This window comes from Boleophthalmus pectinirostris, unplaced genomic scaffold (genome assembly GCF_026225935.1).
Source record: "Boleophthalmus pectinirostris isolate CB_2022bp ecotype Guang Dong unplaced genomic scaffold, ASM2622593v1 HiC_scaffold_1657, whole genome shotgun sequence".
Lineage (NCBI taxonomy): Eukaryota > Metazoa > Chordata > Actinopteri > Gobiiformes > Gobiidae > Boleophthalmus > Boleophthalmus pectinirostris.
In genome coordinates this window covers 10,342-25,000 of record NW_026571105.1, presented here as the reverse complement: position 1 = coordinate 25,000, position 14,659 = coordinate 10,342, and the positions used below count along the sequence as shown (strand labels likewise).

General features: G+C 42.3%; 1 long non-coding RNA gene across 1 annotated transcript; it reads right to left on the bottom strand.

The window, feature by feature from the left end:
- Positions 1–8,697: 8,697 nt before the first annotated feature.
- Positions 8,698–11,154, bottom strand: LOC129408529 (uncharacterized). The gene is made up of 3 exons (XR_008631996.1): positions 10,995–11,154; positions 10,850–10,913; positions 8,698–10,461 (listed from the first exon to the last, which is right to left on the bottom strand). It is a non-coding gene; the product is annotated as an uncharacterized LOC129408529 (long non-coding RNA).
- Positions 11,155–14,659: the final 3,505 nt, after the last annotated feature.

The following is a 14,659-nucleotide window of genomic DNA, read 5'->3' as shown; positions in this document are numbered from 1 at the left end:
TTTCAAGTTGTTGACAAAAAATTTAAAACTCATGTTGGTAACAGAGGGAATGAAATATGCAGCACTTTTTGGGCAATAAATCCAAACAGTGATAACTCTTGGTTCTCACTTCCATATCCTTAACAAACTGGTTTGAATATTTGCTTCATATAGTTTTCTACCATATGGTACAAGATTAGGTTGAAAAACCTCTTACTTTTTGACTCATGAGATTTTTTATTAAGAAAGGTCATGGTAACGGAGGGAAAAGTAACGGAGGGAAAATTGTACAAACAAGTAGAAGGTGCAGGATTTTACATCATTTGTCAGATTTTTTCATCTGAATACTTTAATATTACTTCAAAATGAAAGGAAACAATTTCTATAAAATATGTCAGTCCTTCCGAGCAAACTTTTATCATTTCAAATACTTTTTTTTTTTTTTTTAATCATGTCCCTTCATCAACAGTTCAAAGATGGAATAACACAAGATATGATGAAATACATCCATTTATTGACATGATTTGCAGGTCTTTGAAATTTGGGAAATAATTTTTGTTCCATGTTTCATACATGGTCTGTTTAAAACATATGGAACTTTAGAACCAAAAATGGTACAGAAAAAAGGTCAACAGTTTCATAAACTAGAGTACATATGTATCTGTTCAATACAGTTTTTATATCAGATGCATTAACTTGAGTTTTTGGCCTTGCTGTTTACTTTTTCTTTTTTTCTTTGATGGCGCTCCACATACAAAATGATCGCTGCAAATCTTAGGCAGTCAAAGGTTTCCTTTTTTGGTCCTTCCTGTGGATCAATCCTGCCCTTCGCCTTCGCCTTCCACTATTTTTCAGTTCCATTGGGAAGGGAAACAGTTTGAACAGAGGTTTGCAGTCACCAGTGTTGGGAAGGTGACTTTTAAAATGTATTCCCTACAGTTTACAGATTACATACCCCAAAATGTAGTTTGTAATGTAATCCATTAAATTATTTACAGTGAGTAATGTAATCTGAATACTTTGGATTACTTGATATTGCCATGCTTTTTTAAAACTACGTGGATGTAGCAACCACATCCACGTCCCCTCATGTCTCATAGAACAGTAGTGCAGTTATCATGAGCCTATGCAGGTTGTTTTTACTATTGCCGGTAGCTTTGGTTTGATATTTAACTTGTAGGTATTTTTGCGAGGGGGATTGTTCTTCGTCGGTTTCTTATTATTATTCCCTTTTCCGACCAAACGATCGCATTTTTGACCCCCTGAACATGGACGAAGTGTCCCCAAACCGGGGTTCAGATCGATCGACCCGGCGAAAAATTTGATAAAATGGGCATCGCAACAATGACCCGAGTGACCCGACTCAACAGCGCCACCTAGAATTCGACCCCTATGGGACTAGGGACAAACAAAGTTTGTCGCAGGGAAACGAAATTCGGAACAGTGATAGAGAACAATGAGACAAGACAAAAGATGAATTGGAGCATGACCCTATGACGAACAGGAAGTCGGCCATATTGGATCATACATTCGGCGCCGTTTTGACTTGGGTGTCTACAAAAAGATTCAAGTCCCCGGGGTTTGCTCCAAATGAGCTCAGATTTGACATGTCACATCTAGAGACATAAACTCACAAAATGCATCAGAAGGAATTTTGATTCTCCTTACGGTTCGCCCGTAGCACGCCGCCCAAAAACACCTTCATTTCCTGTTTTTTCGGTGACCTGTCACGGCCACAGGCATTGTCCTACAGAACTCAAATTCAAAACACAACTGTGTGATCCAGGCCTGAATGTGATGAAATATGAAATTTAATAAAAGTGAACTCTATAGCGCCCCCTAGCATAGACATGAAACCTCAACATTATTGGATTTGTACCAAATTCGGGAATTAAATTCTCCCCATGATTACAAGCAAAAAAGTTTATTACGGACATGATGCATTTTCAACAGTTGGCCAGCAGGGGCGCAAAGACTCCCCCAACAAATAGTTAGAAAATGATTACAGACACAGGCTGAGTCCGATCGTGCTGAAATTTGAATCACTAATGCCTGATCTCGGCCTAAACATAATACACTATAAAACAAATGAAAAGTGAACTCTATAGCGCCCCCTAGAATAGACATGACATGTTAACATTATTGGATTTGTACCAAATTCAGGGAATAAATTCTATGCATGATTATGAGCAAAAAAATAAATAACGGACATGGTGCATTTTCCACTGTTGGCCAGCAGGGGCGCAGTGACTCCTAAAAATATTTAAAGGTGCATTATGTTATGTGTCTAATGGACGAGCTGTCGGCCTGGGCGGATGTCGGGGAGAAAGGGTGACGTGTCGGGGCGGTCGCGAGTCCCCGGAGGTCGCGTGGGGGGGCGGTGCGCGCCGGGGCGAGGGCCACCATCGCCGCGCGCGGCTTTAATTATATTTGTTTTGTTTTTTTATGTCTCACGTTGAGAGAAGTGGGTGGTCGGCGTACCCCCTGCGTACCACGCCCACTACACGCTTGTCCCTTTCTTCTTTAAATACAAAGGGATGTCTGAATTTCCAAGACACAAATGAGTTTTTGCCCGTGCTCTGCTGGTTCTGTTCTACTGACTCCTCGACCTCGTTCATTGTGTGACCGACACCACCAACGTTAACAAGACGTTTACACAGCTCTTATTGCATGTGTTCTGTTTGGGTTTCCAGCAATGAGTGGAATTACTGAAATAAAAACAGAAAAAAAAAGGGATATAGCCCAAAATGTGAAAACAGGAAAATGCCACCATGTAATCCATTTATTTCAATGAAGTAACTGTAATTCATTTACCACTCATTGAAACTGTAACTGTAACCGAATGCAGTTACTCAGAATTTGTACTCTGATTATGTAACGCCGGTACATGTAATCTGATTCTCTTTTGCTTCCGAAGCACATTTCTCGAGCCGTTTTCCATTGTTAGGACATTCAACATCTACACAATTACGATATCCGAATCCCACAACTAAAATATGACAATATAAGAACCAAAAACAAAAGCGATACGGTTCAAAAGACTTGAAAAGATCAACTCTGACAATACACGCATCCCAGTGAGAAATCAAACATGGCGATTTGATGCTCACGTCTTCGGAAAATCCTCCCCAGTATGCCTTGCGCGATGATGACCGGAAGTCCGAAGTTCGCGATGCATGGATTCAGAATCTGTGTGAACCTCTCAGATCACCACAAAGTAACATATCTTTAAAGTTTAGTGTCATCATTTCAGATGGGGGAGCAGGGACTGTGTTTACAAATTTGAGGTCCAATTAATTAAAGGTGTGCTGTGTCACTTTTCTGCTGGTCTCCATGGAGATCTCTGAAGAAAATTGAAGTCATTCAGCTGGACAAAAGTCTAATATATTTGATTCTTCAGCTCTGAGAAATGAGAGAAATGAATGCACTCTTAAAAACCGGAGCCACTGAGAGGATAATACACACACACACACATGCACATACACACACACACACTCCATGGAGATGTTTGTGCTTTGCCTGGAAAGTCACACAGTATGGCATTAAACCTCCAACACCATGGAGACAAACAGGAGAGACGTCAGGGTAAAATACAGGATTACAGGTTTAGTCCTGGTTTAGTGTTGAATCAGTTCTGGTTCAGTCCTGATTTAGTCCTGGTTTAGTCTTAAGTCAGTCCTGGTTTAGTTCTTGCTTAGTCTTGAGTTAATCCTGGTCTAGTCTTGAGTCAGACCTGATTTAGTCCTGATTTAGTTTTGAATCAGTCCTGGTTTAGTCCTGGTCTAGTCTTGAGTTAGTCCTGGTCTAGTCCTGCTTTAGTCTTGAGTCAGTCTTGATTTAGTCCTGGTTTAGTCTTGAGTCAGTCTTGATTTAGTCCTGGTTTAGTCTTGAGTTAGTCCTGGTTTAGTCTTGATTTAGTCCTGGTTTAGTCTTGAACCAGTCCAGATTTAGTCCTGGTTTAGTCTTGAGTTAGTCCTGGTTTAGACTTGAGTCAGTCCTGGTTTAGTTCTGGTTTAGTCCTGGTTTAGACCTGGTTTAGTCTTGAACCAGTCCAGATTTAGTCCTGGTTTAGTCTTGAGTTAGTCCTGGTTTAGACTTGAGTCAGTCCTGGTTTAGTTCTGGTTTAGTCCTGGTTTAGACCTGGTTTAGTCCTGGTTTAGTCTTGAACCAGTCCAGATTTAGTCCTGGTTTAGTCTTGAGTCAGTCCAGATTTAGTCCTGGTTTAGTCTTGAGTCAGTCCTGGTCTAGTCCTGCTTTAGTCTTGAGTCAGTCCAGATTTAGTCCTGCTTTAGTCTTGAGTCAGTCCTGGTTTAGTCCTGCTTTAGTCTTCAGTCAGTCCTGGTTTAGTCCTGGTTCAGTCCTGGTTTTGTTCCTGGTTTAGTCCTGGTTTAATCTTGAGTCAGTCCTGGTTTAGTCCTGGTTCAGTCCTGGTTTTGTTCCTGGTTTAGTCCTGGTTTAGTCATGAGTCAGTCCTTGTTTAGTCCTGGTTCAGTCCTGGTTTAGTCCTGGTTTAGTCTTCAGTCAGTCCTGATTTAGTCCTGGTTTAGTCTTGAGTCAGTCCTGGTCTAGTCCTGGTTTAGTCCTGGTTTAGTCCTGGTTTAGTCTTGAGTCAGTCCTGGTTTAGTTCTGGTTTAGTCCTGGTTTAGTTCTGGTTTAGTCCTGGTTTAGTCCTGGTTTAGTTCTGGGTTTTCACTGTGGTCTGTGCCCAAGGCTGTCAATATAAAGCCAATTACAGCAATGGCCAATAAAACTAGAGGAGAGGAGAGAGGGATGGAGAGAGAAAGAGGTGAAGAGAAAGAGAAGGAGAAAGAAATGAGAGAAAAATGGAGTGTAAGCGATGGAAAATATAAAGGAGAGACTTCAATATACAGTTTACGAGAGAGAGGTGGGAGAAGACTGGAGGAGAAAGGAGAGAAAGGAGAGAGAGAGAGAGAGGGAGACAGAGTAGGAGAAAAAGGAGGAGAGGAGGAGGATGAATGGATGAAGTGATGCGTGAGGTTCCAGATTGAAAGAGCTCAGAGGGACCTGATCACACACAGCCACTGGAAAAGAGCCAAACATATGATTTATCCACCGCCACCAAAGACCTGATCCAGACCCGGTTTAGACCTGATACTAGACCCGGTTTAGACCTGATACTAGACCCGGTTTAGACCTGATACTAGACCCGGTTTAGACCTGGTCCAGACCCGGTTTAGACCTGATCCAGACCTGGTTTAGACCTGATACTAGACCGAGTTTAGACCTGATCCAGACCCGGTTTAGACCTGATACTAGACCCGGTTTAGACCTGATACTAGACCCGGTTTAGACCTGATACTAGACCCGGTTTAGACCTGATCCAGACCTGGTTTAGACCTGATACTAGACCGAGACCTGATACCTTTAGACCTGACCTTTAGACCTGATACTAGACCCGGTTTAGACCTGATCCAGACCTGGTTTAGACCTGATACTAGACCGGGTTTAGACCTGATCCAGACCTGGTTTAGACCTGATACTAGACCCGGAGACCTGAGACCTTTAGACCTGATACTAGACCCGGTTTAGACCTGATCCAGACCTGACCTGGTTTAGACCTGATACTAGACCCGGTTTAGACCTGAGACCTTTAGATCCAGACCCGGTTTAGACCTGATACTAGACCCGGTTTAGACCTGATCCAGACCCGGTTTAGACCTGATCCAGACCCGGTTTAGACCTGATACTAGACCCGGTTTAGACCTGATCCAGACCTGGTTTAGACCTGATACTAGACCCGGTTTAGACCTGATCCAGACCCGGTTTAGACCTGATACTAGACCCGGTTTAGACCTGATACTAGACCCGGTTTAGACCTGATCCAGACCTGGTTTAGACCTGATACTAGACCCGGTTTAGACCTGATACTAGACCCGGTTTAGACCTGATACTAGACCCGGTTTAGACCTGATACTAGACCCGGTTTAGACCTGATCCAGACCCGGTTTAGACCTGATACTAGACCCGGTTTAGACCTGATACTAGACCCGGTTTAGACCTGATCCAGACCTGGTTTAGACCTGATACTAGACCGGGTTTAGAACTGATCCAGACCTGGTTTAGACCTGATACTAGACCCGGTTTAGACCTGATACTAGACCCGGTTTAGACCTGATACTAGACCCGGTTTAGACCTGATACTAGACCCAGTTTAGACCTGATCTAGACCCGGTTTAGACCTGATCCAGACCCGGTTTAGACCTGATCCAGACCTGGTTTAGACCTGATACTAGACCTTTAGACCTGATCCAGACCTTTTAGACCTGATACTAGACCCGGTTTAGACCTGATACCTAGACCCGGTTTAGACCTGATCCAGACCTGACCTGACCTGTTTAGACCTGATACTAGACCCGGTTTAGACCTGATACTAGACCTAGACCTGACCCGGTTTAGACCTGATCCAGACCTGGTTTAGACCTGATACTAGACCTGACCCTAGACCTGGTTTAGACTGATCCAGACCCGGTTTAGACCTGATACTAGACCCGGTTTAGACCTGGACCTTTTAGACCTGATACTAGACCCGGTTTAGACCTGATCCAGACCCGGTTTAGACCTGATTTTTAGACCTGAGACCCGGTTTAGACCTGATCCAGACCCGGTTTAGACCTGATAGACCTTTAGACCCGACCCGTTTAGACCTGATACTAGACCAGACCCGACCCGGTTTAGACCTGATACTAGACCCTTTAGAAGATTTTTAGACCTGATACTAGACCCGGTTTAGACCTGATACTAGACCTTTAGACCCGGTTTAGACCTGATCCAGACCCGGTTTAGACCTGATGACTAGACCTTTAGACCTGACCGATTTTAGACCTGATCCAGACCTGGTTTAGACCTGATACTAGACCGACCTGATTTAGACCTGATCCAGACCTGGTTTAGACCTGATACTAGACCCGGTTTAGACCTGATACCAGACCTGACCCGGTTTAGACCTGATGACCAGACCCGGTTTAGACCTGATAGACTAGACCCGGTTTAGACCTTTAGACCTGATCCAGACCTGGTTTAGACCTGATACTAGACCCGGTTTAGACCTGATCCAGACCTGATACGGTTTAGACCTGATACTAGACCCGGTTTAGACCTGATCCAGACCTGGTTTAGACCTGACCCCGGTTTAGACCTGATACCAGACCTGATCGGTTTAGACCTGATCCTGACCTCCAGACCCGGTTTAGACCTGATACCCAGACCTGAGGTTTAGACCTGATACCCCTTTAGACCTGATCTAGACCCGGTTTAGACCTGATACTAGACCCGGTTTAGACCTGACGACCCGGTTTAGACCTGATACTAGACCCGGTTTAGACCTGATCCAGACCTGATTTAGACCTGAGACCCGGTTTAGACCTTTAGACCTCCCCGTGATCCAGACCTGGTTTAGACCTGATACTAGACCCGGTTTAGACCTGAGACCTGACCTCCAGACCCGGTTTTAGACCTGATCCAGACCTTTAGACCCGGTTAGACCCGGTTTAGACCTGATCGACCGTTTAGACCTGATACTAGACCCGGTTTAGACCTGATCCAGACCCGGTTTAGACCTGATACTAGACCCGGTTTAGACCTGATCCCCTTTAGACCTGATGACCCGGTTTAGACCTGATACTAGACCCGGTTTAGACCTGATCCCAGACCTGATCCTGGTTTAGACCTGATACCTAGACCTGATTAGACCTGATTTAGACCTGATCCAGACCTGGGTTTAGACCTGACCTGACCGACCTGATAGACCTAGACCTGGACCTTTAGACCTGATCCAGACCTGGTTTAGACCCCAGGGTTTAGACCTGATCTAGACCCGGTTTAGACCTGATTTAGACCTGACCAGACCTGGTTTAATCCTGATCTAGACCCGGTTTAGTCCTGATCCAGACTTGGTTTAGTCCTGGTTTAGTCCTGATTTAGACCTGGTTTAGTTCTGGTTCAATCCTAGTTCAGACCTGTTTTAGTCCTGGTTCAGTCCTCGTTTAGTACCTGGTTTATTCCTGGTTTAGTCCAAGTTTAGTTCTGGTTCTGTCCTAGTTCAGTCCTGGTTTAGTCCACATTTAGTCTTTGTTTAGCCCTCGTATAGTACCAGGGCAGACCTGGTTTTGTCTCAGTTTAAACCTGGTTTAGTCCTGGTCCAGTTCTGGTTTAGTCTTGGTCTAGTCCTAGTTTAGTCCTGGTTTAGCCCTAGATCAGTCCATGATTAGCTCTGGTTCAAACTTATCTCAGTTCTGGTTTAGTCCTATCATAGTCCCGGTGCAGTCCTGGTTTAGTCCTGATTCAGCCCTGATTTAGTCCTTGTTTAGCCACAGTACAAACCTGGTTTAGTCTCGGTTTAGTTGTGGTTTAGTCCTGGATTAGTCTGGGATTAGCCCTGATTTAGTCCTGATTTAGCCCTGGTCCAGTCCTGGTCCAGTCCTGGTTCAGTCCTGGTTTAATCCACTCTCTAAACTTTCTCATCTGACACAAAATCTCTGAGAGGAAAACCATTTGGCAAAAAGAGAAGAGACACATTGTACTTTCTGTTTTGTTTACTTGTTGTTGTTGTTGTTGTTGTTGTTGTTGTTGTTGTTGTTGTTGTTGTTGTTGTTGTTGTTGTTGTTGTTGTGTGTGTGTGTGTGTGTGTGTGTGTGTGTGTGTGTGTGTGTGTGTGTGTGTGTGTGTGTGTGTGTGTGTGTGTGTGTGTGTGTTGTGTGTGTGTGTGTGTGTGCACTCGTTTTTATATCTTTGTGGGGTCCACAACCTGAGATTTCACTCACGTCGTGGGGACCGATTTTTCGTCGTGGGGCCCGAGGCCTGGACCCCACGGGTCCAACCATCTAAATCACTGTAAAACGTCATTCTAATATGCCTAGTGAAGTTTTTTTTCAAAATTAGAAAAAGTCCCCTGGGGGCGAATTTTCATGAGAAAGTGTGCGTCGTGTGTATACCCTAGTGGTCATCGGGTGGTACTGCAGGGGCCCCATGAGGACATCCTCGGAAAAGTGTGTGTGTACAGGGTCCCCACGAGAATATATCCCAAACAGTAAAGTGTGTATTCCTATTATTTTACCATATCGACGAATCAGATAAATGATAAGTGAAACAATATATTATAGTATTCATTCTGAGTACATTTCTTTGCAATAATGAAACATACAAGTATGACATATGAGCGGTATTGGGGAGTAACAGATTACATGTACTGGAGTTACGTAATCAGAGTACAAATTATGAGTAACTGTATTCAGTTACAGTTACTTTTTCCATGAGAGGTAATTGGATTACAGTTACTTTGTTGAAATAAATGGATTACACAGAGGTATTTTCCCGTTTTCACATTTTGGGCTAAATCCCTTTTTTTTTTTTGGTAATTCCACTAATTGCCGGACACTAAACCAGGTCCAAACCAGGTCTAAACCCAAGTCCAAACCAGGTCTAAAACCAGGTCTAAACTAGGTCTAAACTAGGTCTAAACCAGGACTAAAGGCAGGACTAAAACCAGGTCTAAACCAGGACTAAAGCAGGACTAAAACCAGGTCTAAACCAGGACTAAAGCAGGACTAAAACCAGGTCTAAACCAGGACTAAAGCAGGACTAAAACCAGGTTTAAAACCAGGTCTAACCTAGGTCTAAACCAAGCCTAAACCAGGTCTAAAACAGGATTTAACAGGACTAAACCATGCTGTGCAGACCGTGTCTCCTCCTCCTCTATCAATAACATTTTTAATACGATTAAGTAAAGACTGGGCTTCTTTATTGTCTTTTAGTAGACTAAACATCTTATGTGAAGATTCCCTCGTCTTTGCTACTCGACAGCAAATCAAGTAACCCAAAGTATTCAGATTACATTACTCACTTTAAGTAATTTAATGGATTACGTTACAAACTACATTTTGGGGTATGTAATCTGTAATCTGTAGGGGATTACATTTGCCAGGATTTATGCAGAATATGATCAAATGTGAAATATATGAAGTCGGATCAGAAACTAGATTCTCTCTAGAATGAGAAGTAAACAAGAAGGGCCAAATAAAACAAGACAAAATTATGGTGCTATCCAAAAATGCAGAGTGTTATTGAGACATATATACAATATTTACAGTATCAAGTGCAATTGAGTCATGTAAGAGAGGCAAGAACTGACACAGTGACTTTGGTAAGAGAGTTCATGTAGGACGGCATTAGATCCATGTTAAGGACTAGAACCTCGACACCTGCCAGAGTTCAGAGCTCAATAGTGATCCTAATAGTCCATGTTCCAGGAGGGAACCTAAGTTTTAATCCACAAACAAGGAGGCGAAACGTAAAGATCCCCCGTAGGAGTCCAAGGTGCGTTGGAGGTGGTAGAAGCAGGAAGCGAAATAGGGATTGGCTACAGGGCCTCCTACCGCGTACAGAAGTGTAGGCTGGACAGTCACAGGTTTCCTTTGGGCTGAGCTGCTGGACTATTTGCTGTCGCCAGAAAACAGTCCCTTGAACCTGTACAAGAACAAACATGCAACAATGAATAAACTGTCTGTGTTTGAGTGTGTGTGTCCAGTGTTTGAATGAAGAGCACATTAGACCAAGGCCATTTTAATAAAACAGTGACAGCTCGTCACATAAACACTAAACACATGTCCACAATAAGACAAAGTGTTTACTTTAAAAACACAGAGCAACACTTTGGCACTAAGCACCTTTAAACCCAGTGTGTGTGTGTGCTGAAACACGGACAAAACTTAGCTAGCATTAGCTAGACAACACCATAAACACATTAGATGCAGATAAGAAAGACTCGCGCCACTTAGCATTAGCGCCGGTTAGCATTAGCGCCGGTTAGCATTAGCGCCGGTTAGCATAACATTAGCAACAAAGTGACACTCACCGACTCTTTAGTTTAACTGGGGGAGCAAAAACAGTCGCCGTGTTTGTTCCAGCGGTGAATGCACCTACAAAGTTGAAGAAGCACAACGTTTAAAACCGGATCCATTTAAATAAAAAAGGAGAGATCTAGAGAGAAAATAATTTACCTGAAAGTGCTCGAGCTCCTGCTTCTCCTGCGCCGAACAGTGGGCGTGGCTAAGGTCTCGTGGCAAAATCTCGCGAGATTATAAAGACACTACAGCAACAGTTTACAAATGCTGAAATATACAGCTGGGTTACACTGTCAGGGTGGAAAAAGTAACTTCTAGTACCAAATAATAAATAAATAAATAAATAAATAAATAAATAAATATATATATATATATATATATATATATATATATATATATATATATATATATATATATATATATATATATATATAATATATATAATATAGTGTGTGTGTGTGTGTGTTAACTATAAATTGTATAAAATAAATTCTTTTTTTTTTTTCTTTTTTTTTTTAGTTTTTCTTCTTTTTTGTAGTTCTGCCTTTAATAATAGTACTGTACATAAAAACTTAACTGGGATTATACTTTTTTTTGTCAGTGTCCATATGTCAAATTTGTACAGTGGTACAAGCCCGAGTCAAGTCCCAAGTCCTTTAAGTTTAAAGTATTTACATTAGATTACCAAACGTAGATTTTTTATTTTTTTTGTAAATTAGTTGATTTTTGTAAACTGTAAAAACTGAGATGGACTTCTTGATGACCTTGTACTTTGGTCGTCAGCACTGGTCCACTCACTCCAAAAGACCTGAGTCTTCACAGGAGATAGAGTGTGCTCTGGCCCTTCCTGTACAGTGTGTGTGTGTTGTGAGTCCAGTCCAGTCTGTGGTTCAGACAAACCAGGTACTTGTATGAGTCCACTCCCCTAATGTCCCTTCCCTAGATGTTCACTGGTCAGGGGATGGCTTCTGTGGAAGTCCACCACCATCAACTGCATTAATGAGAAGCTGGTTCTCCTGACCCCAGTCCACAAAGTCCTGTTAGTCCTCTGAGCTACACAAAATCCTGCCTTAGTCATCGGTACTCAACAAAGTCCCATTAGTCCTCTGAGCTCCACAAAATCTGGTCTTAGTCATCGGTACTCAACAAAGTCCTGTTAGTCCTCTGAGCTCCACAAAATCCAGCCATAGTCATAAGTACACAGCAAAGTCCGTTAGTCCTCTGAGCTCCACAATATCTGGTCTTAGTTATCGGTACTCAACAAAGTACTGTTAGTCCTTGATATTCCACAAAATCTGGCCTTAGTCATCAGTACTAACAAAGTCCCATTAGTCCTCTGAGCTCCACAAAATCTGGCCTTAGTCATCGATACTAACAAAGTCCTGTTAGTCCTCTGAGCTCCACAAAATCTGGCCTTAGTCATCGGTACTCAACAAAGTCCCGTTAGTCTTCTGAGCTCCACAAAATCCTGCCTTAGTCATCAATACTCAACAAAGTCCTGTTAGTCCTCTGAGCTCCACAAAATCCTGCCTTAGTCATCAATACTCAACAAAGTCCTGTTAGTCCTCTGAGCTCCACAAAATCCAGCCATAGTCATAAGTACTCAGCAAAGTCCGTTAGTCCTCTGAGCTCCACAAAATCTGGTCTTAGTTATCGGTACTCAACAAAGTACCGTTAATCCTTGTTATTCCACAAAATCTGACCTTAGTCATCGGTACTCAACAAAGTCCCGTTAGTCCTCTGAGCTCCACAAAGTCCTGTTCGTATTCATAAAGGTAATTACCCCCTAAACCTAATAACTGGTAGAACCGCCCTTAGCACCAACAACTGCAGTCAAGTGTTTGTGATAACTGGCAGTGAGTCTTTCGCATCACTGGAGGAATTTTGGCCGACTCTTCTTTGCAGAATTGTTTTAAATCAGCCACACTGAAGGGTTTCTGAGCATGAACTGCCTTTTTAAGGTCATGCCACAACATTCAACTGGGTTCATGTCTAGACTTTTGACTAGGCCTGGATTTGTTTGATGTGGTTCGGATCATTGTCCTGCTGCAGAACCTGAGTGTGCTTCAGTTTGAGGTCATGAACTGATGGCCGGACATTCTCCTTCAGGATTGTTGGTGGAGCAGAGTTCATGGTTCCTTCAATCACAGTGTCATCAGATCCTGAAGCAACAAAGCCCCAAACCATGACCCTACGTCAGTTCCACTGTTGGCATCATGCTCTTTTTCTCAAATGCTGTGTTCATTTTATGCCAGATGTAATGGAATGCACTATCCAAAAAGTTCAACTGTTGTTTCATCACTTCACAGAATATTTTCCCAAAAGTTTTGGGGATCATCAAGAACCTTCTCCTCAGAACTCTGCCATTTTTGCCTTGTCTCTTTTTTATGGTTGAGTCATGATCAATGAGCTTTACAGAGGTGAGTGAGGCCTGCATTTGTTTAGATGTTGTTCTGCGTCCTTTGTGACCTATTGCGTTATTGCATCAGTCATCGCTCTTGGGGTAATTTTTTGTAGGTCAGCCACTCCTGGAAGGTTCACCCCTGTGCCATGCTTTCTCCATTGTGGTTAATGGCTCTTACTGTGGTCACTGGAGTCCAAAGATTTAGAAATGCTTTGTAACTTTTCCAGACTGACATGTCAATGACTTTCTTCTGATCTGCTCCTGAATTTCTTTGGACGCAGCATGATGTCTTAGGCTCAGTGTGGCAGGTTCTATTTAAGTGATCTCTTGATTTAAAAGTCTGGCAGCATCATGTCTGGGTGTGAATATGAAACTGAACACAGCTTTCCACAATAATATGATTAATCACAATTAATTAGGTTAACTTTGTTTAATATTTAAATTTGTTTGATCTGAAACAACCTTGGACTTGGACTTGGACTTGGTTTCCAAGTAAAATTATAAATTCACACTTCTAAAAACTAGGCCTATATATGCTGTATTACACACAGCCTGGAACCGAAATAAACTTTCTGCTCTATATTTTAAAACAACAGCAAAATTTAGCACAGACAATTGCTGTTTAGGTTAATTAAGTCTTCTAACAATCACAAATTGGTTCATGTCTGACCAGTTTTCGTCTGCCGCCATATTGTGTCCAGTCGGGAATGTTTCTCAACAAAATATGAATTAACTGCCCAATAGATGAGTCAAAATTTTTACTGTCAGCCATTGTTGCAGGCTGAATAAAATATAACAAGTGAAGTTATACAAACAGGAAAATTTTAAAAAGTGAATTTACTTCAGTTGCAGTGAGCATTACATAATGGCTAATTTGCAATTAGCATTTGTGATTGGTATGAAGGTAAAATTAAACTGAATTGTTGAAGTGTCAAGTGTAACATATCTTAAGCATCTGAAACTTTCTATGTGTTTGTTAACAGTCCTGCTGTAAATACTGTCTTAAGTTAACCAGCTCTGATGTTACACATTTTCCTGAGAAACGGGGTCCCCACACCACCTATGTGCCCCTCCCCCACACCACGGCCTGAAGTTAATGGAGTAATCTTTTTTGTTTTAACTTTCCCGTTTTAAAGATCTGAAACTATTACATTTCTTATCCACTGTCAATGAGAAAGTAAAAAATAAAATAAAAAATCCCAACTAAAGCAAATAAAAATTAAACACATTTTCTGACACACAGGGCCCCACACCTGCGCCTGAAACGTTGTGTGTTTGTTAATAGTCCTGCTCTAAATAGAAGTTAACCAGCTCTGATGTCACACACACATTTTCCTGAGAAACGAGGTCCCCATACCACCTATGTGCCCCTCCCCACACAATGTGCTCACTAGCCAAATGAACAGGCAAATTCTTA